We start from the raw sequence: 26281 nt of genomic DNA, 5'->3' as shown, positions 1-26281 counted from the left end.
GTGCGAGCGGCACTCCGAAAGAACGAAAAATGCACTGCAAAGAAGCCAAGAGGGTCTGACAAACCCTGCTCCCCGCAGGGCCGATCACCAAAAAATCGTCAAGATAATGGATAATGGAGTGCAACCCGGACACATCCTTCACCACTCATTCCAGAAATTAGCTAAAAGACTCAAAGAAAGAGCACGAAACGGAACAGCCCATTGGCAAACACAAATCCACAAAATACTGGCCCTTCCACTTGCATCCCAGCAGCCTCCAGCTGCTGGGATGCACCGGAAGAAGGCGGAAAGCCGACTCAATGTCGGTTTTCGCCAAAAGCGCCCCTTTTCCAAACCTGCGGACCCATGCCACCGCCTTGTTAAAAGAGGCGTATGAAACCGCACAGAACTCCCGGTCAATGCCATCATTGACCGATGAGCCTTTCGGATGGGAAAGATGGTGAATCAACCGGAAGGAATTAGGTTCCTTCTTCGGAACCACCCCCAGCGGCGAAACGACCAGGACCACCAGGGGGGGCTCCCCAAACGGACCAGCCATCCTGCCCAAAGCCACTTCTTTAGCCAGCTTCGCCGACACCACCTCCGGGTGTTGCCGCGCAGACATCAAGTTCCTAGGAACAGGCGGGACCGTCGTTAACTCGCTCGGAATGACAAAACCAAAAGAAAAACCGTGCCACAAAAGATTCGCCGCCACCCTATCCGGATATCTACTTAGGAAGGGGGCCAATCTTTCCACTTTCACTGGCGTCCTCCCTCTTTCCAGACTCACCGGATTTTCCTTTTTGTTTGCTAAAACACTTGGAGAATGGGTGCGAACCCCCACAGCCGGAGCACTCATGCCGGAATCGGCAGGTACCTCCGAATTTGCAAGTCCCGTCATTGAACTGCCAGCAGTAACCTTTCCGCTTCCCGGCCGATGACGACAAGGTTCCTGCACCGCCACCAGCCCCCCCTGAAAAGGGGGGGCCGGACGGTCGCGCCTGCGTCATCAAACGCATCCACAAGCTAATATCCTTGTTGTCCCACCGAATAGAAGGCCTTACAGCCTTTCGTTGCCGAAATTGCTCATCAATCGCATCGGCGTAGCAGAAAAGGGCCGAGCATTGCTCCGGCGCCTTTTCGCCAATCAGACTTGCCAAAATATTAAACGCCTGTAGCCAATTCCCAAACATCCGGGGAATCAGCCGGAACCGCCGCTTTTCTTCTTCCTCCCTTTTGCTCTCATCCGGTCTAACCTTATCCAGGTTAAACTTTTCCAGAGGCAAGAGGGAGAAAATCTCAACATACTCACCCCGCCAAATTCGTTCCTTCACGTCCTGCTTCAGGTGAGCTCCCAGCGGGCCCTCGAAACACACATATACTTCGCACTTGGCCGCATCCGCCAAACGCAAACCCTCCACATCGCAGGTCCCTTTCGCAACTGGCTCCAGACCCTGTTCCGCGGCCTGACCCGTGCCCTCGTGCACCCCACCACCAACTACCATCCCCCCGGGGAAAGCGGGAACACACTCTCCCCTTCCCCGAGGCCCGCAGCAGACTGGGCGCCGAAAAACGCAGCCCCCTTGCCACTCGGAGCAACCGTGGGCGCCACCCCCCTGGCCCCCGCAGGGCAAACCCCCCTCGCGGAACCCCCAGTCACCTCGCAGCGGGCCAGCGCCTCGCTGAAACTCGCCAAAAAAGCCTGCAAAAAACCTGTTATACCCCCTCCAGCAGCAGCCGCCCCCGGCAGTGCCTGCTGTGGGACCCCCCGGAAAGCTGACTCGGACCCCCCATCCCCAGGTGACCCCCCGGCTGACACACAGCCTGGAGAGCCTCCCTGTACAGCCTGCTCCCCCCTCCCCTGCATAGACATAACAGGCAGCACATTCGACATAGACACAAAAGACACTCCACACTCACCAGGCTGCCCCTCCTCCGCAGCCGCAGATCCCGAGCCAGGCCGACGCTCTGCCCCGCTGGGCTGGTTGTCATCTTCGGACGAAAGTTCCCCTTCCGACCGGCTCTCCGGGTCAGCTGGAGCTCCCTGCTCACAGCGCATGCGCGGCGAACGTCTTCGGCTGATGACGTCACTCCCCGCCGTCACTCGGTCCACGGCGCTTCCTCTCCTCCCCGCTGCGCTCTCTGCATCCGCTCCGCTCTGCCAGAAGCTGCAGGCACGTCCCGGGCCACAGTAGGATCGCCGGCTCTCGTCCCCTCCGCACCTCCGCTTCTCCGCAGGCCAGCCCCAGCCGCCCCAGGCAGCAGGCCGGCGCTGGGTGACCTCCTCCTCCTCCGCTGGGCACCTCTGCTGACCGGCACTGACTCAGCAGATGCCGTATGCTCCGGAACTTCAGAAGAGGGGGGGCACGAGCGGGCCAAAGATCCACAGCGCCCCCCAGGGGTACGCCTCAGATGGGGATTCCTCCCAGCCCCCCCGGCCTGCGAGGGCGTCCTCTTAGGCGCGGAGGCTGAAGGGTCCTGTACAGGGCTCCCATCGCGGCGACAACCCCTTGGGGTCAATTGTGGGCTCAGACGCTCAGGAGGCCGTGACCTCCTAGCACGTTGTCGGACAGGGGCAGACGTATTAGCCGCCTGCCCTGACCCCGGCAAAATACCCGCCAAATGGGTACGCAGCCACTGCCGCCCGTTGGCGACCGCAGCAGCTCTAAAAGTGGACAGCATGGCCTCCAAATCCTCCATAGCAAATAAACTACCTGCTGGCTGAGAATGAGAATGTCCCTGGATAGCTGTCCTGACTGCAACTGCTCCCAGGGCTCCCCACACCCCACATAGCAACCCACTAGGGACCACCCTGCCCCACCCTGCCACTCCCTATCCTCCACCAATACCCTTTTTCTTTAGACCACACCACCTTTCTGACCTCCCCCTGCTCTTACTATCTTAATTAACCCTTTTCTTACCAGCCTTCTCTGTCCAAACCCCATCATGCAGGCCCTCCACCTACGCTTCACTACGGTTCCTGGCCTATACTTGATACTTTGTTTCTTGGCAGAAATTATATCCCCTGTCGCTTTTCAGCAGGCATATCACCCACCAAATGTGACCCATTCAAGTGAATAGGGCCACTCTGCAAGTGCCTCATGACTGTGTGCAATGTAAATGGTTGCAGAGTGTTAATGTAGGGATCAAGAAGTTAAAGGAAACACTGAGAAGGTTATTCAACACCTGTCAAATACTTTCTACAGAGACCAAAGCTAGTGTGAATGAGCCCAAACTGGGCTTTAACTAGTACCCTTCCCAGTTGCATGTGATTTTGTTCCCTGCCCTATATTGTGTAGCCATTGGAAGCAAAGAAAAATATCCTTTACTTTGAGGTATGGGTATGCATGTGACTTACATGCTGGTGTTTGACCATTTAGTCACCCACCCCTTTCACGTGGAGAGGGTAGAGAGTCTTCAGCCCTGTGTAAGCTTAAAGCTGTGATCTAGAGCCTCTTGTATTGCTTCTGGACATTAAACAGTGAGGGAGCAAAATAATTTTATGTGCAGCTGAGAAGGGTGGTATTTTAAGTAGAACTATGGCTTCTTTAAAAAAATAAAAATAAATTATGTGTTGTAGAATGTAATTATGAGTGTATAAGCATTTAAAATGTTTTCTTAGTTCACCTACAAAGTCCTGTTGATCCTACCAATTATGTCCACCTAGTTTAGCTTTCTGTGAGGAGGTGGCAACAATGCTGTTTTGCTCCTGACTTTAGCGCAGAGTTGCCACTCTTACATAGGCTGTGCCTGCTCCAGAACTAGAGCCCCTGCCATGCCTGCTCCAGAACTAGAGCCCCCACCATGCCTGCTCCAGAACTAGAGCCCCCACCATGCCTGCTCCAGAACTAGGGCCCCCGCCCATTGGAAGATTTTCCCTCTATTCCTGTTCTGGGGATAACCCAAAATGTGGAACTTTCTTTTACTTTCACTTTTGGTGATAAAGGTAAACAGGACAAATGGAGAGGGTGAATCTCCCTAAAGGGGTCACAGACAACAATAACAACTGACAGGGGTTCTAATACCTCTCTGCTCTATCCAAAAAAGAAAAAAAGTTTTTCTTTAGCTATACTTTAAAATGATTTATAAAGGTTGCTAACAATGGGGACCTTCAACACCAATCTATTGCACTGGAAATAGGTTTTCTGTTACATTTTTGGTGCATTGTCATACATTTTCCATTCAAGAATCCTGTCAGAAACACAGTGCAAATCAGTGCATGTGGTTTAAGAGCATCTGGAGTGAATAAGCTAAACTGGAAATACCCTGCCATAAGCTTCTACCAAAAAAAACATAAATGTTGTTCTTCCAGTAGAAAAATGTATCGTCATTTAGCCTATTGTAAGTAAGCATTGCACTTCTTATATGTGCATGTCGTGTATGTAGCAGTATAGCTGAAAGTGGGATTTATTTACTAAATGCAAATAGACTGTGCACGCTGAAAGGGTATTTGCTCCAGAACTTAGTAAATTAAGTAAAACTTCACTTTGCAAAGAATATGTAAATAAAATAATCAAATGCAGGAAAGTATCAAAAAACAAAACAAAAAAAAAAAACAGCATTTTGCTTGCACATAATTGGATGATGGAAGTCAGCAGCTCTTCACCTCATTTACTAAGCCCTGGAGTAAATGGCCTTACAGAGTGCAACCACACTTCAAAACTGCACAGTCTATTGGCAGTGTGATATGCAGCATTTAGCTGACATACACAGTGGGGTGACTTCTGTGTGTATGTTATGTGTATTGTTCCTTGCAGGGTTACTCCTATGCATATGTTATGTGTATTGTCCCTTGCAGGGTGATTTGTATGTGTATGTTGTGTTTCTTACAGGATGACTTGTATGTGTATGCTGTGTTGCTTGCAGGGTGACTTGTATGTCTATGTTGTGTTCCATTGCAGGGTGACTTCTATGTCTATATTTTGTACTCTGTGCCTTGCAGGGTGACTTGTGTGTATGTTATGTATATTGTCACTTTCAGGGTGGCTTGTATGTGTATGTTGTGTCACTTGCAGGGTGACTTGTATGTGTATATTGTGTGTTGTGCAACTTGCAGGGTGACTCCTGTGTGCATGTTGTGTGAATTGTCCATTGCAGGGTAACTTGTATGTGTATGTTATGTGTTCTGTGCCCTGCAGGGTGACTTGTATGTGAATATTATGGGCTCTGTCCCTTGCAAGGTGATTCCTGTGTGCACGGTGTGTGTTCTGTTCCTTGCAGGGTGTCTTGTATGTTTATGCTGTTTCCCTTGCAGGGTGACGCCTATGTGTATATTGTATGTTGTGTCCCTTGGAGGGTAACTTGTATATGTATGTTGTGTCCCCTGTAGGATGACCTGTATATGTGTGTTGTGTCCCTTGCAGGGTGACTTATATATTTTATATTGTGTCCCTTGCAGTTTGACATGGTGCAGTGAGTGTTAGGTTGTCCCTTGTGCAGTGAGTGTTATGTTGTCCCCTTGCAGGGTAACATGATGCACTGAGTGTTATGTTGTCCCTTGTGCAGTGAGTGTTGTCCCCTTGTAGGGTGACATGGTGCACGAGTGCACGTAGGTCTGCAAGTGCACGTAGTTCTGCGAGTGGTCTGCGAATGCACGTAGGTCTGCGAGTGCACGTAGGTCTGCGAGTACACTTAGGTCTGCAAGTGCACGTAGTTCTGAGAGTACACGTAGTTCTGCGAGTGCATATAGTTCTGCGAGTACACGTAAGTCTGTGAGTGCACGTAGTTCTGAGAGTGCACGTAGTTCTGCGAGTGCACATAGTTCTGTGAGTGCACATTGGTCTGCAATTGCACATTGGTCTGCGAGTGCACGGTGGTCTGCGAGTGCACATTGGTCTGCGATTGCACGTAGTTCTGCAGGTGCATGTAGTTCTGTGAGTGATCTGCGATTGCACGTAGGTCTATAAGTGGTCTGCGAGCGCACGGTGGTCTGCGAGTACACATAGTTCTGCGAGTGCACGTAGTTCTGCAGGTGCATGTAGTTCTGTGAGTGATCTGCGAGTGCACGTAGGTCTGCAAGTGCATGTAGGTCTGCGAGTAATTATGTATTGCCTTGTTGAGTACCTGTGTATTGTCTTGTTGAGTATTAGTGTCAGGAAGCTAGGTGTTAGGTAATTTGGACAGGGTATAATCCCCAATCCTCATTAAATGTAATAGGTACGATGCCCAGGGGGTGTGGAGAGGTGACTCATACATCTTGCGGCTTGTATGCATTCCTTGCCCATCTGATCGAGGGTGAATACTGGAGACCTGTTGCAGGAAGTTGCAGCTAGTCGCAGGACTGTAGTTTCAGAAGTGCTGAGCCCAACAGGACACTGGAGCAAGGTCACAAAGGAAGCCGGGTTTGTTAACAGGCAAGCAGTGAGGTACCAGGACATCAGGCAAAGGCAAGGTCAGATGAGAAGCCGGATTCGGGAGCCAGGGTTCAGGTAAACACAGTCCTAAAGCAAGGTCAGTGGAGAGCCGGGGTCAAAAGCCAGAGATCAGATAAGCAGGATCCAGAAGAAGGGTCAAACAGCAGCCAAGGTCAGCAATGGGTATTCAGACAGGAAATCACAAGTTCAGGGTATCAGGAACACAGCTGAAAGACCAGTCAGCACCGTTCAGGAGTCAGGGCACCCTTTAAATAGACGGCAACTGGGTTTAGGGGCACGCTCCTGTTCGCGCATGCGCATAAGCGCGTGCAAGGATCTGCCGTTGCCCGTGAATGTGTGCCTGTTGTCCGTAAGTGTACGCATGCGCATGTGTGCGCACAGAATGTATTCTGACAGTTCTCTTACACTCAGGAATACTACCTGTACATTGGTACACAACAGAAAGGCAGACGGAGATTAGGGAAGTAAACAAGTGGCTGAAGAGCTGGTGTAGTAAGGAGGGGTTTGGGTTCCTGGAGGACTGGGCCGACTTCTCAGTCGATAACCGGTACTATAGAAGGAATGGACTGCACCTAAATGGGGAGGATGCAGATCAGCTGGCAATGAAGATGGCCAAAAAGTTAGAGGGGTTTTTAAACTAGGTGATGGGGGGAGGGTCCAGAGGTAGAGATAGTCAGCACGGAACATATTCCAGAGGGTAATACCGGGGGAATTAGTGGTAGGTTGACCAAATCACATAAACCCAAGGTAAGTATAGTAGCAAGTCATAGTTGCAATCTCGGAGCATCCAATAAGAGGATAATATGTGACCGGTCTAAACTACATCACTTGTTCACCAATGCCAGGAGCCTGGTGGACAAGATGGGTGAACTATACATACGGTTGTACGAGGAGGATTCGGATTTTGTGGGAATTTCAGAGACCTGATTCAACTGCTCTCATGATTGGCTGGCAAACATCCAAGGGTATACCCTTTATCACAAGGATAGAGAGGGTAAAAAGGGGAGAGGGGTATGCCTATATATCAAGAATAATGTACAAGTGAATGTGAGAGATGACATCACTAAGGGAGCTAGGGAGGAGGTGGAATCCTTATGGGTAGAGCTCCAAAGGGATGACGCTAAGGGGAAAATAATACTGGGAGTATGCTATAGGCCCCCTAACCTGTGGGAGGAAGGGGAGACAGATCTCCTATCACAATTTGGATTAGAAGCAAGGATGGGAAGTTTTATCACAATGGGGGATACTGGGCGGAGGGAACTGCGCATTTATCTAAGGCTCGCCAGTTCCTAAATGTCTTGCAGGACAATTTTATGGAGTAGAAAAGATGTAGCTGGATAGCCGCACTCCAAATTATTCAACTTTATTTCAAAAATGTAATTAAAATCATAGCTCATGACTAAGCACCGTGTTCAGTGTGAAACATGTCAGTTAGTGTGCAGTTAGTCTGTTTACCAGCCTAGATGCTATGATTTTAATTACATTTTTGAAATAAAGTTGAATAATTCAGAGTGCGGCTATCCAGCTACATCTTTTCTACTTCAGTTTCTGTTGCAAACAGAGCCAGCACCCTGTGGGTTTGTGGAGACAGCTGTTTTGGGAGAAGTCATTACCTTAGAGCGGTAATTCTTTGTATTTATATCATTTAGGACAATTTTATGGGTCAGATGGTAGACGCACCAACTAAAGCGTTACTGGATCTACTGATTACCAACAATACAGACCTGATCACGGATTCGGAAATACAGGTCAATTGGCTTCAGTATAAATCACACAAATAGAAAACATAAGCGGAATACAAAGACACTGAATTTCAAAAGAGCCAACTTCCCTAAACTACGAGCCTTGCTAGAAGCCATAAATTGGGATAAAATCTTAGGAACAAAGAACACGGAGGAGAGATAGGTTTGCTTTAAGAGCATATTAAATAAGGGCCTTAGCCAATGCATCCCATTGGGTAATACATTTAAAAGAGCGAACAAAAGTCCTGGATGGCTTAACTCCAATGTAAAAATGCATATAAAAGCAAAGGAGAAGGTCTTCAAAAAATACAAGGTTGAGGGATCATCGTTAGCATTCAGACTTTATAAAGAATGCAACAAGAAATGTAAGGGTGCAATAAGGATGGCTAAGATAGAACATCAAAGACACATAGCGGAGGAGAGCAAAAAAAATGCCAAGAAATTCTTTAAGTATGTAAACAGTAAAAAAGGGAGGATAGACCATATTGGCCCCATAAAGAATGAGGAAGGACATCTGGTTAGAAAGGTTAGATGGCGAAGGTATTGAATTTATTCTTCTCCTCAGTCTTCACAAGGGAATTGGGGGGCTTCAGTAACCAAAACTGCAGTGTTTATCCTCATGACACATCACAGGAAGCACCTCCATGGTTAACAGAGGACAGAATTAAAATTAGACTTGGGAAACTTAACATTAATAAATGACTGGGACCGGATGGCTTGCACCCGAGGGTACTTAGGGAACTCAGTCAAGTAACTGTCAGACCATTGTTAATAGTTTTTACTGACAGTCTACTGACTGGAACGGTACCAGCTGATTGGAGAAAAGACAATGTAGCACCAATATTTAAAAAGGGCCCAAAATACATCCCTGGGAATTACAGACCAGTTAGCCTTACATCAATAGTATGTAAGTTCTTGGAGGGGATGATAAGGGACTATATACGAGATTTTAGTAATGAGAACGGTATCATTAGCAGTAATCATCATGGATTCATGAAGAATCCGTTCTTGCCAAACCAATCTATTAACCTTCTAGGAGGAGGTGAGTTGTCATCTAGATAAAGGAAGGCCCGTAAATGTGGTGTATCTGGATTTTGCAAAAGCAGTTGACACAGTTCCCCATAAACGTTTACTGTACAAAATAAGGTCCATTGGCATGGACAATAGGGCGAGTACATGGATTGAAAACTGGCTACAAGGCCATTTCAGAGGGTGGTGGTAAATGGGGAGTAATCAGAATGGTCAGGGGGTGGTAGTGTGGTCCCCCAGGGTTCTGTGTCGGGAATAATCCAATTTAATTTGTTCATGAATGATCTGGAAGATGGGGTAAACAGTTCAACCTCTGTATTTGCAGATGATACTAAGCTAAGCAGGGCAATAACTTCTCCGTGGGATGTGGAAACCCTGCAAAAAAGATGCACTGGAAATGGAGCAAGTACAAAGAAGGGCAACAAAGCTAATAAAGAGTCTGGAGTATATTAAAGTGGTTGTAAACCCTTACAAACCACTTTGACCTACAGGTAAGCCTAGATTAAGGCTTACCTGTAGGTCCAAGAAATATATTTGCCCGAAGACAGGCACCGCTGTCTACGGCGCATGCGCCATAGACAGCGGCGCATGCGCCGTAGACAGCGGCGCACAGGCGCACTGAGCGCGGAATTTCCAACAACGGAGCTGCCGTGCATGTCGGCTCCCGTGCGCATGCGCGGGAGTGACGTCATTGCGGCTCCACCGAATGACAGCGGCGGAGCTGCGAGACCCCACCGAAAAATGGATGCGCCGGACTACAGGGGACAGCGGTGACATCGCTGGCTCCTGTGTCAGGTAAGTGACACATAATGGGCTACTATGCGATGCATAGTAGTCCATTATGCTTTGCCTTTGCAGGGAATGAAAGAGGAAGTAAACCCATCAGGGTTTACTTCCTCTTTAAGTATGAGGAAAGGCTGCAAGCACTGAACTTATTCTCTCTGGAGAAGAGACGCTTGAGAGGGGATATGATTTCAATATACAAATACCATGCATGTGACCCCACAATAGGAATAAAACTTTTCGCAGAAGGGAGTTTAACAAAACACGTGGACACTCATTAAAATTAGAAGAAAAGAGGTTTAACCTTAAACTATGTAGAGGGTTCTTTACTGTAAGAGGATGTGGAATTCCCTTTCTCAGGCGGCGGTCTCAGTGGGGAGCATTGCTAGTTTCAAGAATCTATTAAATAAGCACCTGAACGACTGCAACATACAGAGATATACAATGCAATACTGACATACAATCACACACATAGGTTGGACTTGATGGACTTGTGTCTTTTTTCAACCTCATCTACTATGTAACTATGTATGGTGTCATGAGTGTTATGTTGTCCCTTGTGCAGTGAGTGTTGTGTTGTCCCCTTGCAGGGTGACATGGAGCAGTGAGTGTTGTGTTGTCCCTTGTTATAGTGAGTGTTGTGTTTGTCCCCTTGCAGGGTGACATGGTGCAGTGAGTGTTATGTTGTCCCTTGTGAAGTGAGTGTTATGTTGTCCCGTGTGCAATGAGTGTTATGTTGTCCCCTTGCAGGGTGACATTGTGCAGTGAGTGTTATGTTGTCCCCTTGCAGAGTGACAGGGTGCAGTGAGTGTTATGTTGTCCCCTTGCAGGGTGACAGGGTGCAGTGAGTGTTATGTTGTTCCTTGTGCAGTGAGTGTTGTCCCCTTGCATGGTGACATGGTGCAGTGAGTGTTATGTTGTCCCTTGTGCAGGGTGACATTGTGCAGTCAGTGTTATGTTGTCCCCTTGCAGAGTGACATGGTGCAGTGAGTGTTATGTTGTCCCCTTGCAGGGTGACACGGTACAGTGAGTGTTATGTTGTTCCTTGTGCAGTGAGTGTTGTCCCCTTGCATGGTGACATGGTGCCGTGAGTGTTATGTTGTCCCCTTGCAGGGTGACATGGTGCAGTGAGTGTTATGTTGTCCCCTTGCAGGGTGACACGGTGCAGTGAGTGTTATGTTGTTCCTTGTGCAGTGAGTGTTGTCCCCTTGCATGGTGACATGGTGCTGTGAGTGTTGTGTTGTCCCCTTGCAGGGTGACATGGCGCAGTAAGAGTTAGGTTGTCCCTTGTGCAGTGAGTGTTTTCCCCTTGCAGGGCGACATGGTGCAGTGAGTGTTATGTTCTTCCTTGTGAAGTGAGAGTTCTCCCCTTGCAGGGTGACATGGTGCAGTGAGTGTTGTGTTGTCCCCTTGCAGGGTGACATGTGCAATGAGTGTTGTGTTGTCTTCTTGCAGGGTGACATGGTGCAGTGAGTGTTATGTTGTCCTTTGTGCAGTGAGTTTTGTGTTGTCCCCTTGCATGGTGACATGGTGCAGTGAGTGTTGTGTTGTCCCCTTGCAGGGTGACATGGAGCAGTGAGTGTTGTGTTGTCCCCTTGCAGGGTGTCATGGAGCAGTAAGTGTTGTGTTGTCCCTTGTGTAGCGAGTGTTGTGTTGTCCCCTTGCAGGGTGACATGGAGCAGTGAGTGTCTTGTTGTCCCCTTGAAGGGTGACATGGTGCAGTGAGTGTTGTCCCCTTGCAGGGTGACATGGAGCAGTGAGTGTTGTGTTGTCCCCTTGCAGGGTGTCATGGAGCAGTAAGTGTTGTGTTGTCCCTTGTGTAGCGAGTGTTGTGTTGTCCCCTTGCAGGGTGACATGGAGCAGTGAGTGTCTTGTTGTCCCCTTGAAGGGTGACATGGTGCAGTGAGTGTTGTCCCCTTGCAGGGTGACATGGTGCAGTGAGTGTCTTGTTGTCCCCTTGAATGGTGACATGGTGCAGTGAGTGTCTTGTTGTCCCCTTGAAGGGTGACATGGTGCAGAGTGTTGTGTTGTCCCTTGTGCAGTGAGTGTTGCTGTGTGCTGTGGTTCCTCGTCTCTCTGAGGGAAGCACAGGGGGATCCAATGACGTCAGAGGCCGCGCTCCCCCCTCGGAGTGGCAGGAATAGCCCTGTGTGTGTGTGTGTCTATGTGTGTGTGTGTGTGTGTGTGCAGAGTACAGGAGGCTCCTCATCTAGCACAGCCCCCCCTTGTACCCTGACAAGCCTCTCCCCTCCCCCTCCCTATGCTCTCAATAGCTTATTTTTAGACTCGTGCATTGCCAGCAAAATATCCATTTTTCTCCCTGCAGAGCCCGCCACAGTGGCAGAGCTGAGCAGCTGAGCGGGGGGTGTATGCAGCACAGCAGTGATCTCCATCATCATCATCATCCTCCTCATCCTCCTCCTCCTCATCTCAGCGATCAGCTGATTGGGGGGGGCATGCCAGGTGGACGTCACTGTGAGCAGAGCTGTCAGTGTGATGACACCCAGGTAGTGTATGTGTCCATGTCTCCTCCTCTCTATCTATCCCCAGCTCCAGGGTCACCCTCTGCTGTGGATCACACAGGCACTGCATGCTCTCTCCTGATCACTGGGGACATTTTGCAGTAGGGATTCCCTAGCGATCCCAGCTGATGACAGATCCCTCGCAGTGTGTCCCAGGCATCCTTTCTATAGATACTTGTTGGTTGGCTGCAGCAGGGATCCCCCCTGAAAACACCACCCCTTTCCATGAGTAGAGCTCCCTCCCTCCTCCTCCTCTTCCTGTGAACTCTCCCTTACCCTCTCTCCTCTGTGTGCCTGCCCCTGATCAGCACACATACACACACACTGACACTCACACACACACTGACAGCCAGGCACACTCACACACCATGCTGACACATAGATCATGCACACACTGACAAGCTGCTCGTCTCGAGGCAGGAGAAGAGCTCCTCTCCGGCGATCAGCAGGCTGGCCCTCTCTTCTCCTCTCCTCCAGTGACAGGCACATCTAGAGGAAGGATCAGAGGCTGATCAGGAACCACTTGTTACACTTCATGATCATTGCTCTCTCTGGCTTCCCTGGGAAGGGAAAAAGAAAAGACCCATCAGAAGAACAAAGTGTCCAGGATTTGTGTGTTTTTTTTTTTGTTTTTGTTTTTTGTGTTTTGTTGTTGCTGCTCTTCTATTTTTTTTTTCTCGGATTGATTTTTTGGGATTGGACTGTGACAGCTCCAGATCCGGTGAGTCACTGCTGCCTCCATTTGCATGTAAAGATGTGATCTCATTAGGCTCCAGCACTGTAGGGGTTAATCTCACTCCTCTGGGTCCTCCTGATCTGGTACATGCCAATGCCATGGCTTGGCCAATGCGACAAGACACATAGATTGCTGAGAGCCCCATAGCATGGCATCTGTCATCAGTGTTGTGTGTTTATAGAAATATATTGTATTTATGTATATATGTGTGTGTGTGTGTGTCACACTCAGGGTCCTGTATTTAGAAGGAGACCAGGACATTTGTAAACACCTAGTCCATGTATAATAAATAAGAGTGCATGTTATTATATAGCTGGGCAGTATCCTTTCCTTGCTCCTGGTTTCCTTGGCAATGCTTATAATACTGCACTATGGATTTCCTGATGGAACCTGTGCCTGTTCTAGGACTCCTAAGGATCTGTAAACAAACCCACCCTTGTGGTTTTGGTTGTCACCAGGGGGGTTGGGTGGGAACCCCAATGATGCTGCATGGACGGCTAGCCCAGCTAGTGATTAGAGCAAGCTTTCAGAAGGAGGGGGGGTTAGCATGGAGAGAAGGTAGCTATTATGGTGCTTTGGGCCTTCAGGTCATCTCCAGTGTTGAAGTCCTAAGTGATCATCAAGTCCTGATTGGGACAGGCTCAACCTGATAATATGAATATGTTGAGGCAGATTAGAATCTGACTTCTATACAATAAGGATAAACGAATGCATACAAATTCAGCAACTGGCTCCCCACCAGCTTTTTACATTGACCTCTAGCCACCTTTGAATAGTGAAAGCACTGTGCATGGTCATGGATGTCTATGGAGGGAACTCAATGGATGCAGCTGGAATGTCCTATCAATGCAGTGTGATCTCTTGGAAGGAGGTCTTAGATTTATTTTATTAAAACTCAACATTTAATAAACAGTGCCCATCAAATTAATTTGGGATAAAGTTGTGTGAATGATGAGCTCCCACACCCTTCACACAAGCATTCGGATCACTAGAGTGTTTTACATTTGTTCGAGATGGTTGGGAAATGTGGGGAATACCCAGGCTGTAAATGTATGCAGATTAGGGGGAGGTTTGCGTAATATCCACAGGAATTTGTATGGCTCCTAATGACAGCCAGGCAGAGAGAGGGGGGCAAAGATCAGCAACTGCCTGGGCTCAGTCTATTTAAGGTTTTCTACTCATCTCTGTGAACAGAGCAGGGGATTCAAGGCTACAACCTGACTTCTTAAACTTCTTGCTAAAAAAAAAAAAAAAATCTGCTTCCTTCCTCCCATTAGTACACCATGGGTGAGAGCTTGGCTGCTCTGTTGTTTTGACATGCCCAGTTCTGCCCTGATGTGACTGATTGCCTTTACTTGCTGCACAACTGGGAAAGAGTAGGCCAGTGTCTATTCAGCTCATCAGAGTATGTTCATTGGGTCTCTGATTTCTTCCTATTTTTCTGATTTCATATTCTTAGAACTTTGTGTTTGTAAAGTATATATAGCAGCATATAGGCATTCACACTGGCTCCCAGTAATAGTAAGCCTTTCATTGCTGTTTTACTCTGCTTGTCTGCATACAGCTTGCTGTTCAAATATTTATACTGTACTGTATGTATGCATTCAATTAACGTAGGGATGCATATGTAGATATATATATATATATATATATATATATATATATATATATATATATATATATATATATATATATATCTGTATCTATCTATCTATCTATAGATAGGGATTTTATATATATATATATATATATATATATAATTATTATTATTGTACAGAACTGATATAGTGCCAACAGTTTGCACAGCACTTTACTTAAATATAGGGATATATATATATATTTAATAGGAATAGAAATGTAGGGATATATACAGTATGTGTGTGTGTGTATATATATATATATATATATATATATATATATATATATATATATATATATATATATATATATATACCTTTTCATTATTATCATTGTATAGAACTGATATAGTGCCAACAGTTTGCAAAGAAGTTTACAATACAACCTTAGACAGAACCGTTACAATGCAATAAAATTCAAGAGGGTTAAGAGAGAACTGCTCGTAAGAGCTTACAATCTAATAAATTAAAAGGTATTGCAATGTAGCATATAATGTGCTGCATATATAATATGTCAAAACCTATACACACATATCTATACAGTATATATATATATGATATGTGTGTGTATTATAAAAGTTATTTGTGCATGATGTTTATGGTATGGTATATACTATATGTATGCTGTGTGTGTATGTATATATATATATATATATATATATATATATATATATATATATATATATATATATATATAATGTGTGTGTGTGTGTGTGTGTGTGTGTTTGACTTGTATGGTTGATCGCAATACCTTATACCCTTTTAATTAATGGTATATAATTATATAAGTGTATAAGCGTTTAAGCATATTTAATTCATATTGTTACAATTATTATTGCATGGTCTATAGTTTGTGTTAGTAGTGATCTTGGTAAGACAATATGGCAGTTGGTTGCTCAGTGTGCATGCCTAGTATAAATAAGACAAACATGTTTTGCAGGGAGAGGAGCAGGCCACCTCTTCCACATCCACAGATGAGAGCTGTCTGTGTTGCCTTTGCCTGTGTGTCTTCAGATGCCTGTGTGTTCTCAGGAGTGGGTGGAACATTGGCCCGTTCCGGGAATGTTCCATGACGTGTAATAGTCACAGGAAGGGGGTTAACAAGGGGCTCTGCCTGCCATCAAACCAGATGTTCTCCCTCTCCTTCTGTCTCTCTTCTGTATTTGCAAAACATTGCCCTGCAGGGATGGAATAAAACTCGCTTTCTGTCTGGATATTTGTAATGATGCATCTATACTAATAGCAGCAATCCATTGTAGATAGGCAGGCGTGCAGCTGTCTCCAGTGACATGCTGGGAAGTTGTGCACTGAGGCGGTTATACACCATCCCAGAGGGATTTCCTATTACAAAAGAATGGTGCTGTCCTTGCTTGCTCAGGGGTTCCTGTACTGGAACTGGAAAATACCTAATTGCTGCATACCTTTACTCACACTTCTCTTTTCTTCCTGGGGACAAAGGCAGATCTATCTCATAGCTCTTATCTGAAACACAAGTCGCCGATTGTTTTTATGCCTTTGAAGGCTTATCGTCATATTAACCACCTCAATACCAGCATGTTTCTTAATTTCCCCAAAAATCGTGTCAAAAAATGAGATCACCTTTGGCTGTCTGCTTTCTAGAAAGAGGTCATTTCAGGGGGTGTTCATACTGTCCTGGTATTTGTATTTTACCAGAAAGTAAAGGGGACTGTTTTTTTTTTTTAGTTTGTATGTTTTTCTTTTTTCTTTTATATAATACAAAATAAAAAACAGTGGTTAATAATAAGTAGTTAATATTAAATACCTTCAAAAGAAACTCTGTCTGTCTCAAAACAATGGTATAATACTTTTTTGGGTAAACTTTACCCAATTCGTTTTGGGTACAGCATAACCAAGTAATGGTCAGTTAGGTTATCAAAGCACTGAAGTGGCCTGGTAATGAATAGGTATATACAGGCTGTAAATGTAAATCATGCAAGTGGTTAAATAAAATGTCATAAATCTATGCATACAAGGTACATTATAGTAGAATGATTTCTAGACAGGTCCCCATTTCGTTAGAGTTCAGAATTACAAGCAGCAACTGATATTATAGAGCTGTGGTCTCCAAACTGCGGCCTGGGGGCCGAATGCGGCACTTTGCTTGCTTTTATGTGGCCCTCTGGGTGATATTTTATTCACTAACAACAATGAAAGGCACACTTCCTAGCAGTGACATCATAGTTACATAAGTCCATCAAGTTAAAGCTAAACATCAAAGATGGAGTACAGTTCCTCCCAAGGACACCAACAATGGGGCCCAATAACACCAATGATGAGGCACAATTCTTCCCAATGACACCAACAATGGGACCCAATAACACCAATGATGGGGCACAATTCCTCCCAATAAAACCAATGATGGGGCCCAATGACACCAATGATGGGGCACAATTCCTCCCAATAAAACCAATGGTGGGGCCCAATGACACCAGTGATGTGCCACAATTCCTCCCAATAAAACCAATGATGGGGCCCAATGAAACCAGTGATGGGGCACAATTTCTTCAACTGACATCAATGATGGGGAATTGTTTATTACCCCTGATGCTGAGACATTTTGTACTCCCAATGGCCACAGACCACCCCCCTAAAGGCTTGAGGACAGTAAATTGGCCAGTTGTTTAGAAAGTTTGAAGTCCCCTGTTATAGAGCATACAATTTGATTGAGTATTACATTTTTTTTTCTCAACATTTATTATACTACTATGTATGTTTATGATTTCTATGATAAGCTGGATAAATAAATATGGCGTAGAAAATAATTAAGCATTTTTGCATATTATTGTTGATGTGCATGTGTAGTACTATGGGGCATGGGGTGATAAAGGCTGCAGACTAGAGCACATACCTGTTTGTTGTATTTTTTTATGCTATCACCTATCCTTTTTTAAGTATTTATAAACTAATGTTAGCATAACTGAGACTTGTCCAAAATGTAAACAGCAAATTGTTTGTATCATTTCAGAGAAGATTGTAAAATGATTGAGGGGTGGTGTGTCACACAAAGCTCTCTACTCAACGGTGGGCCCCTGGTTAGCTACATAGTGATAACAGCCAGGGAGGTCCTCACTTCTTTAAAGTCCAAACTTATAAAAAAAATAACTGAAACCTATGCAGAATTTAAACAGCAAAGTTTTTGCATCATTTCAAAAACGTTTGTAAAAGGATGGAGAGGTTGTGTGTCACACAAAACTCTCTTTACTCAATGGCGGCCACCTGGTTACCCACATAATGATAACAGCCAGGGAGGTCCCCACTTCTTTAGAAGCCAAAATTATAAACAGTAACAAATGTCACCCAATCACAGAGGGATTTTAATGTTGGCACAAAAGTAGCTATGCTACTGTGGCCTTAGGAAAATACTTTTCTTAAAACAATTTTGACCTGTGCAGAATTCTTATAGGAAATAACACATAATGCCACATCATACGAAACAACACATATTGCCACATCTGAAGTCCCAAACTAAGAAGAAAAAAAACCACTGCCTAGATTTTGCCATTTTAGATATAGGAGTCTTTATTACATTTAACTAGTGTTACAATTGATGTTTGATTTTATTATATTTATTATAACACTGAACTGTGCAAACCTGTTGTTTTGGTGGAAAACAACCACAAAGGTCACAAAATTAAATTTTCGTGAAATACCCCGTAGTATAGCTAAATCCCATTGTGGACCTGCAGTGACTAAGCTGTGTTTTTGGTAATAATTGGCTGTGCGTAACTACGGCTACAAATTGTCTGGGTCAGTAACGCTTCCTTGCTTACATCAAGTGGTCTCATTCAAAATAAAGGGATAGTTGAAAAATTGTATAGATGGAGTTACAGTGGGGTTGATTTACTAAAAATGGAGAGTGCAAAATCTGGTGCAGTTGTGCATGGTAATCAACTTCTTACGTCAGCTTGTTTAATCACTTGCTGCCCGCCATATAGCAATATGACAACGGCAAAGTGGTTGCGATATCCTGACCGGACGTCATGTGACGTATGCCAGGATATCAAGCCGCTGCTCACCCCCGGGGTGCACATTGTGGTGATAGTTGTTGCGGTGTGTCAGTCTAAGCCCTTGTACACATGGTCGGACATTCCCACATGCCCACAATGGATGCCAATTAGTGCCCACAATGGGCATCACTGATTGGCAGGCATTATTGTTTGGCACTGATTGGCATCCATCAGTAACATCCATTAGTGTACACCAGTGCCACCTATCAGTGCCCATCCATGCCACCTATCAGTGCCCATCTGTGATGCCTATCAGTGCCACCTGTCGGTGCCCATCAGTGCCACCTATGTGTACCCATCAGTGTTGCATAACAGTTCCACCTATCAATGCCCATCAGTGCTGCATATTAGTGCCACCTCATCAGTGCCATCTCATCGGTGCCCATCAGTTCCGCCTTATCAGTGCCCATAAGTGCTGCCCCATCAGTGAAGGAGAAAACTTACCTATTTACAAAGTTTTGTAACAGAAACAAAAAAAACATTTTTTTTCCAAAATGTTTGGTCTGTTGTTTTATTTGTTTAGCAGAAAATAAAAATCCCAGAGGTGATCAAATACCACCAAAAGAAAGCTCTACTTGTGGGTACAAAATGATACAAATTTAGTTTGGGTACAGTGTAGCATGACCGCGCAATTGTCATTCAAAGTGCGACAGCGCTGAAAGCTCAAAATTGGTCTGGGCAGGAAGGTATATAAGTGCCCTGTATTGAAGTGGTTAAAGAGGTTATAAACCTCCGGAAAAAAAAAAAAAACCTGCAAGAAAAAGGCATAATGAGCTAATATGCATCGCATACTAGCTCATTATGAAGACTTACCTTAGAACTATGCCCTGCAGTGCTGCCTGCACTCCGCTCCCATGACCGTCATCTTTCACTGCAGTTACTTCCAGGTTGGCGAGCTCCAGCGATGTGATTGCATGCGCACGGGTGCTGCCAGTCACGGCACTGGTACTGAAGAAACGGCACGAGCAGGCTGTTTCTTCAGTGCGCATACGCCATGGCGTCGGCAACAGTGCATATAGTGAATACTGGAAGCTAATTGGTTTCTGTGCACAGCTGCACCATATTTTGCACTCTCCAGTTTTAGTAAATCAATCACAGTGCGTCAAGTGCTTGCCTGGTGATCTCACAACTAATAATTACTTTTATTTAATAGTAATTAAAAATCACATTTAACATATCAGGCAGCTTAGATATATTGGTACAGGCAGTTAAAACTATGATACAAGATGATCGTTTACCCATAGAGCTGGCATGCCAGATGGATCAAGTAATGATCTGATGTGTATGCCACTTCTCCCAGGGGCAGTAATGCATTAAGCAGGTTAACAAACATATGCCAATCAATACTGTTCCCCCAGTAATAAAGAGCAGAGCCAACAGCATCTGGCAGCACCACTCTTACCCATTCCTCATGCCCAGCACAGCTATCAGAGGGTTGTCAGATTGTGCCTGTATGGACAACCACCCTCCTGTCTATAGAAAAGGCTGACAAGCTTTCTGATTGCCAATCACCAGCTGACTGTTGGAAGCTATATGATCCATGCACAGACGCACATTCCTGGCTGAAGTACACATGCTTTACATATACTCTGTTTTTTCATTGAATGCCAAGAAGCTTTTCAAGGAAACTCCCACATAATCTGCAGGTTGTTATTTTTCAAGGCAGCCTTGGTGATAGAGCATGAATCAGAATGTCTCAAGCTCATCTGGGATGTATGCTGATATTATTCATGTGTGATAAGAATCCCCGGAAGGAGAAGTCAGTTAAGTAGGTACTCCTTCTTAGAAGGTACTCTATGTACTTGATAAAAGATTGGTTTGGGTGTGTGTGTGTGTGTAAATCACCAATAACCTAATTAGTCCCAATGAATGGGAGTGTGCCCTCTTGTTTTTCACTAAGTGGTGCACTTAAGCTGAGGAGCTACTCTGCACATGAACAAATATATGAAAACAGAGCTGGCACATCTTTGTTTAAGGAATACATGCCCATATGTATTGTAAAGGCTGATTTCTTAGTTATCTTTTCATTAATAAATGGACACCGCAGACCTCTAAACAGTAGCTCTGCCTGTAGAAGGTTGAACATTGCTTCTCGTCAATACTACCTAACAGAAACTAGTACACACTTCAACAACCTTCCCATTTTCTTTAAATATTCGCCATGAGTTAAAAAAAAGGGTCTTTTGCAACTCTTTATCCATTTTTTTTTATCAAAACTGATGTAGAATCTATGGATCCATGTGAGTTATCAAAATAGGTATTCCCTCATCCTTAGGTTTCACCTACAGCAACATTCTATAAAGACATATCTAGATGCTATCTTATGGAGTATGATAGGCATTTATTATGTGGTGTCTGTTTTCTTGTGATTTTCATAATTTTTTCGTGGGGCATTGTAGAAGGAATTTCTAGTAATAGGCAAGTCAGTAAAACTGATGTATGGGTTGACTAACCCAGCTACTTCTTTTATCTTTATGGTTTGCAACAGCAACCATTACAGAGCCCTTACACAGAAGCGAGTGGTTGAACCTGCTGGCATATGTCCAAACCTTTGATATCTGGATTAAAAGGACCGACCCTCAAAGTTTTATAGACCCTTCACTGGAAATGAGCAAATTGAAGAAAATCTGTTCTTTGCTCATACTAGGCATAGGAAGAGCCATAAGCAGGCTGTACTAACCTTCCATTTGTTACCCCGCAACCCCAGTACACCTTCACACTGTCAAAGATTGCTAAGTTTCGAGTCAGTGTGAATTTCCTTTGCTGAACTCCTCTTGCTTTTGTTATTGTATTATAAAGAGACTGGATGAGAGTGGCAGATGAAAGTATATGATTGCATGTATTGTTACCTAATCACTTTTCATCCAGGGCAAACATATTTTAGATTTCTCTAGAATTTTCAATTACGACTACTATAAGCTCCAGTTCTTTGGTATTTGACTCCTTTCTGAAGGCTGATGTCAGACAGGTGTTTCTGATGATAGAGACAAATCACCATCTCAGTTTTTTCTTTTTCTCCAAGAAAACATATACCATCAAACAGTACATAAACTGCAGCTCTAAATCGGTGGTATATGTTATTCAGTGTAGTGCCTGCAGTCTAAAATACGTTGGGTGCACTATACACCCATTAGAGTTAGAATCTCGGAACATGTGAATGGCACTACAAATATTAATGCTAAAAATATCTCAAATGTGTCAAAACATTTCTGGGAATTCCATCATGGTAATCTTGACACTTTTTCCTTTTTTGGTGCTGAACAGGTTAAAAAACCCCTAAGAGGAGGTGATACTCATTTTATTTTGCTCAAACGTGAAGTGTGGCGGATCCATACCCTCAATAGCAGAAAACAGTATGGTTTGAATGATAGGATGAACATAAATCTATTTTTAACATAGTTGCATTTTTTAACAAAGTCACATTGTTTGATAAATTTATTGCACCATTTTGTATATGCTTTATTTTTTCATGATATGTCCCTCATATGCCTGCTGTGCTTCTCTTTCTTTTTGCCATGTGTTTTTAATTGTTTTGATTGCTCTGATTAGGATGCACCCGCCCCATTTGGAGTGCTTACTCTGTTATAAATATCAGTTTTTAAATCAAACATGTATGCTTTGATGAAGGCTTCTTAGCCGAAATACGTCAGCATAGCCTGTACCCGTGTACCCATGTAACCAAATAAAGGACTTTTATTCAAGAGCATCCGAGTCGCCAGCCCTTTTCTGATTCAAGTACTGCATTTTGGGGCCTGAACGTCCTGGCTAGAGCACCGGTCCACAGTTCATAGATCATCATATTGGCAGTGGAGCTGGGGTATCATTTTGCTTCTCATGTTGGTAACTGTTTGATGTTTCTCTGTGGGGCTTGTGTACCTTCATGTTGCCAGCATCTCCAGTGACTGGCTGTCTGCTGCTGATTTAGCTGTGAGTGAGATGACCATCTTTTAGGGAATGCAAGTGCACATTTTCTCAGAGGTCAGTCCATGATAACTGGAGGTGAAGTTTATTAAAAAAAAAAAAAAAAAAAAAAAAGCCTGCTAAAAGCTTGTTTAAAGCTACAGCCAATGTTCCATCAACATCTGTATACAGCACTCCTAGACCGGAGCTGAGTAGTTTTTGTAAGGGATTCAAGAAAGCTGCTGAAAGCTTGTTAAACAGTTTGTAAATGTTGTTAAATCAGATTATCTTTAGAGTAGCATTACAAGATTAAAGCGAAACTAAACTCTCCATGGAAACTTTCCCCCATATCAAGGTGCAGCATACATACTTGCCATCCATTGTAGAAAAGTCCTCCAAAGCATTCTCTTTGTCAAGTCATCGTCAGGTTTTTAGCAGGTAGTGTATACCTGCGCATGTCCAGTTTGTCCTTCATTCTCAGCATCGTTGCCTTGCTGAGATGAAATCAGTCTCTAGCTCCGGTATATTTACTTGTGATACTTCTTCTAGCAAACCCAATGTTCTTCTGCCTATGTATGGGATTTGTTGCTGGTGTCAATGATGAGTAGAAGAAAGGGCAGAGTAGTAGGTAGGTGCAAGGGCGCATTCAAGGTGGCACCAGCTTAAGAGGGAGTGCGGACGACATTACTGTACAGTTTGCTGAGACAAACATTCCTGTATTCAGCATTTCTAAACCATCTGGAGAACCTTTTGGAATGTTTTTTTTATTTTCGTTTATTTGGTAGTGGATGACCAAGTTTGGCATTCTTGTGTAAATGAGGCCTACATTGTTCCTAACTTCAAAAGGATAATCTTTTGTGACAGTTGTACATTGTATAGGAAACCAGCTTTGGAATGGGTTGACTTGTAATGCATAGTCTTTTAAACCATGCCCCTCATTTTAAAGTGCAGCTAACAATAGACAAGTGTGGCAATGCTGATTGCCTGGCTGTTATATTTATTAGTTACAGACTGGAACAAGCATGCAGCAAAAAAAGTCAGAAAGCTTCAGAATTTCTAATCTAAATTTTGTGACCACTGACTCAAAAACGACTGAAGCCATCACATCATCATGGCAGCCAATTAACATTTTCATAAAAGGGTCAGCTATCACATTCTGTGTATGCCTCTTCTGACGGGTTTACTTCACAACTAGATTATCTTTAGCATTTGTAGATACATATTGTTGACAGGCTTCTCGATCTTTGATAATTCAAAGCAGCCTTTAAACTAATGTGTGGGACAATACAACACTAAATGTGTGATTACTGCTACCGGTATAAATGTCCAACATTCTTCAGTGTTGATTTATTTTTTGACCTTTAGGGATTTGAGTACATATGTATCTCTTTATCACACCTTTGTTTTCCCTATGAAAAAATAACAGCGGCTGGCAGCACTATAGAGCAGGCCAATAAATATATGCAACAATGTATGATATTTGCTTTATGTTGCAGATGTTTGACAGTTTTACTGGGTGAAATGAAAAAAAAGACCAACTATTCCACTTTTTAAAAATAATTGAGTATAGAACAAGGAACAAAACTTGAATTGTTGCCAGTTGTTACCACTGTGGTTTCACCTTTTTTCTCTGAGAAATGGTGCAAGACAACTGATAGGTCACTGTGGCCAACAACTATGTTTGTTCCCCTTTCCTTTCCCTGTAAACATTTTTTTTTGTTTATTTAGTTTTCAGAGCAGTCATATCACCGCCATTTCTTTACTCTGAAGGCAAGAGCTGCATGGGAATGCCACTTCTGCCAGTTTATTAGCGTAGCCCCTATTGGCTGATAATGCTGCCCCCATCAGAACTATTGGCAGTTGAGCAGAGGGCATTAAAAAGCTGGGAAGGATAACAGGATGTGGGAAGGCTGTACATCACCACTTAGGCCTGTAGTCCTAATGCAAGAGTGCAGACATAAGGGTGATACTGGCATTGGTGCATTGCATGCAGAGCATAGATCGTTGTCAGTTTATTAAAAAATGAATTCCCTCCAGCATGCTTTCACCTTACCTGTTATGGTGGCTTATCTTCAATTCACATTTTAACCTGGGCAGCGGATCCAGCATTGTCCTGCTATGATCCGACTGGTCCCTGATCCTCTTCTCAAGAGAGAATACATTCAGTTCCTCTAATCTTTCCTCATAGCTGAGCTCTTCCATCCCTCTTATCAGTTTGGTTGTCCTTCTCTGCACTTTCTCCAGTTCCCAGATATCCTTTTTGAGAACTGGTGCCCAAAACTGAACTGCATATTCCAGATGAGGTCTTACTAATGATTTGTACATGGGCATAATGATCTCTCTCTCTCTCGCTCTCTCTGGAGTCCATACCTCTCTTAACCTCCCTAGCGGTGATCCCGAGTCTGGCTCGGGTTGGGATTTTAGTTCCACGAGCGGTAACCCCGAGTCAGACTCGGATCGCATTGCTGGATACAGGGAGGACACAGGGAGAGTTACTTACCTTGTCCCTTGGATCCAGCGATGTCCTCCGTGCTGTGTGATCGAGCTGTCCTCCGCTCGATTCACACAGTGCCTGAGTGCCGCCGAGCTCAGCTCCCTGCGATGTTATGATGCACGGGAGCGGAGATCGGCGCCAAATTCAAAAAAGTAAAAGTACACAAAACACACACAGTACTGTAATCTTGCAGATTACAGTACTGTATAAAAAAAATTACACACCCCCTTTGTCTGTAGTGGTCTGTGCAGTGACCTGCATGCACTTTTATATGATAAATACTGTTTTTTCTGCCTGGAATTTGGAGATTGTCCATAGCAACCAGAAAGTGTCCCTTTTTCAGTGTTTTAGGATTTGATTACATTATTGAATAATTTTTATTATTATTTATTATATTATAAACTTTATCATACATAGGATGTCTGCTAGACTCTTGTTTGAACAGATTTATATCCTAAGAATTCCTAAGAATTACAGGACTACAATATAAAACGCCAAATTTCCATGCAAAATATTTGTACCGCTTTCAGCACCTAAAATCAGAACTAATCATACTGCCAGGGAGGTTAATACAAGAAAGGATTTTGCTCACCTCAGCCACAACCACAGCTTGGCATTGCATGTCACTATTAAGCTTATGTTCTACCAGAACCCCGATATCCTTCTCCACCATTGATTCCCCCAGTTGTACTCCCTCTAGTATGTATGATGAGTGCATATTCTTAGCTCCCAAGTGCATAACTTTACATTTATCAACATTAAACCTAATTTGCTACACAGTTGCACAATTAAACGGTATATTGAGTTCATCTTGTAAATATGTGATGGGGATATTACAGGAGGCTGTGGGAGAAGAGACATGTACATCATTCTCTCATAGGTGAAAATAGTGGTGAGTGGACCACTATTGAGTGGGTCAGGACTGGACCAAAGAAACAACAAAAAACTGAAAAAAAATCAGCGTTTTTTTTTTAACTGCAGAGGGAAGGAGGGGATCAGGGACCTATCATCATTCAAGGGAGTAATGAATTGCTTTAGGGAAATGCCATTGATTGCA

The 26281-nt window shown here is 44.3% G+C and overlaps 1 protein-coding gene across 4 annotated transcripts in view; it reads left to right on the top strand.

The window, feature by feature from the left end:
• Positions 1 to 12290: 12290 nt before the first annotated feature.
• Positions 12291 to 26281, top strand: part of HIVEP2 (HIVEP zinc finger 2) — a 304484-nt gene continuing 290493 nt past the window's right edge. For 3 of the 4 annotated variants that reach the window (XM_077486706.1, XM_077486701.1, XM_077486703.1), the window contains exon 1: positions 12483 to 13150. The gene's annotated coding sequence lies outside the window, so the exon portion shown is untranslated. Of the gene's footprint in view, positions 12415 to 12482; positions 13151 to 26281 lie in introns of those variants that run through there. The other variant, XM_077486702.1, reaches the window with a different exon arrangement.

This window comes from Lithobates pipiens, unplaced genomic scaffold (assembly GCF_037356315.1).
Source record: "Lithobates pipiens isolate NorthernLeopardFrog02 unplaced genomic scaffold, aLitPip1_a1.2 Scaffold_18, whole genome shotgun sequence".
Taxonomy (NCBI): Eukaryota; Metazoa; Chordata; class Amphibia; order Anura; family Ranidae; genus Lithobates; species Lithobates pipiens.
The sequence above is the reverse complement of the archived record's forward strand: the minus strand, read 5'-3'. Positions and strand labels throughout refer to the sequence as shown.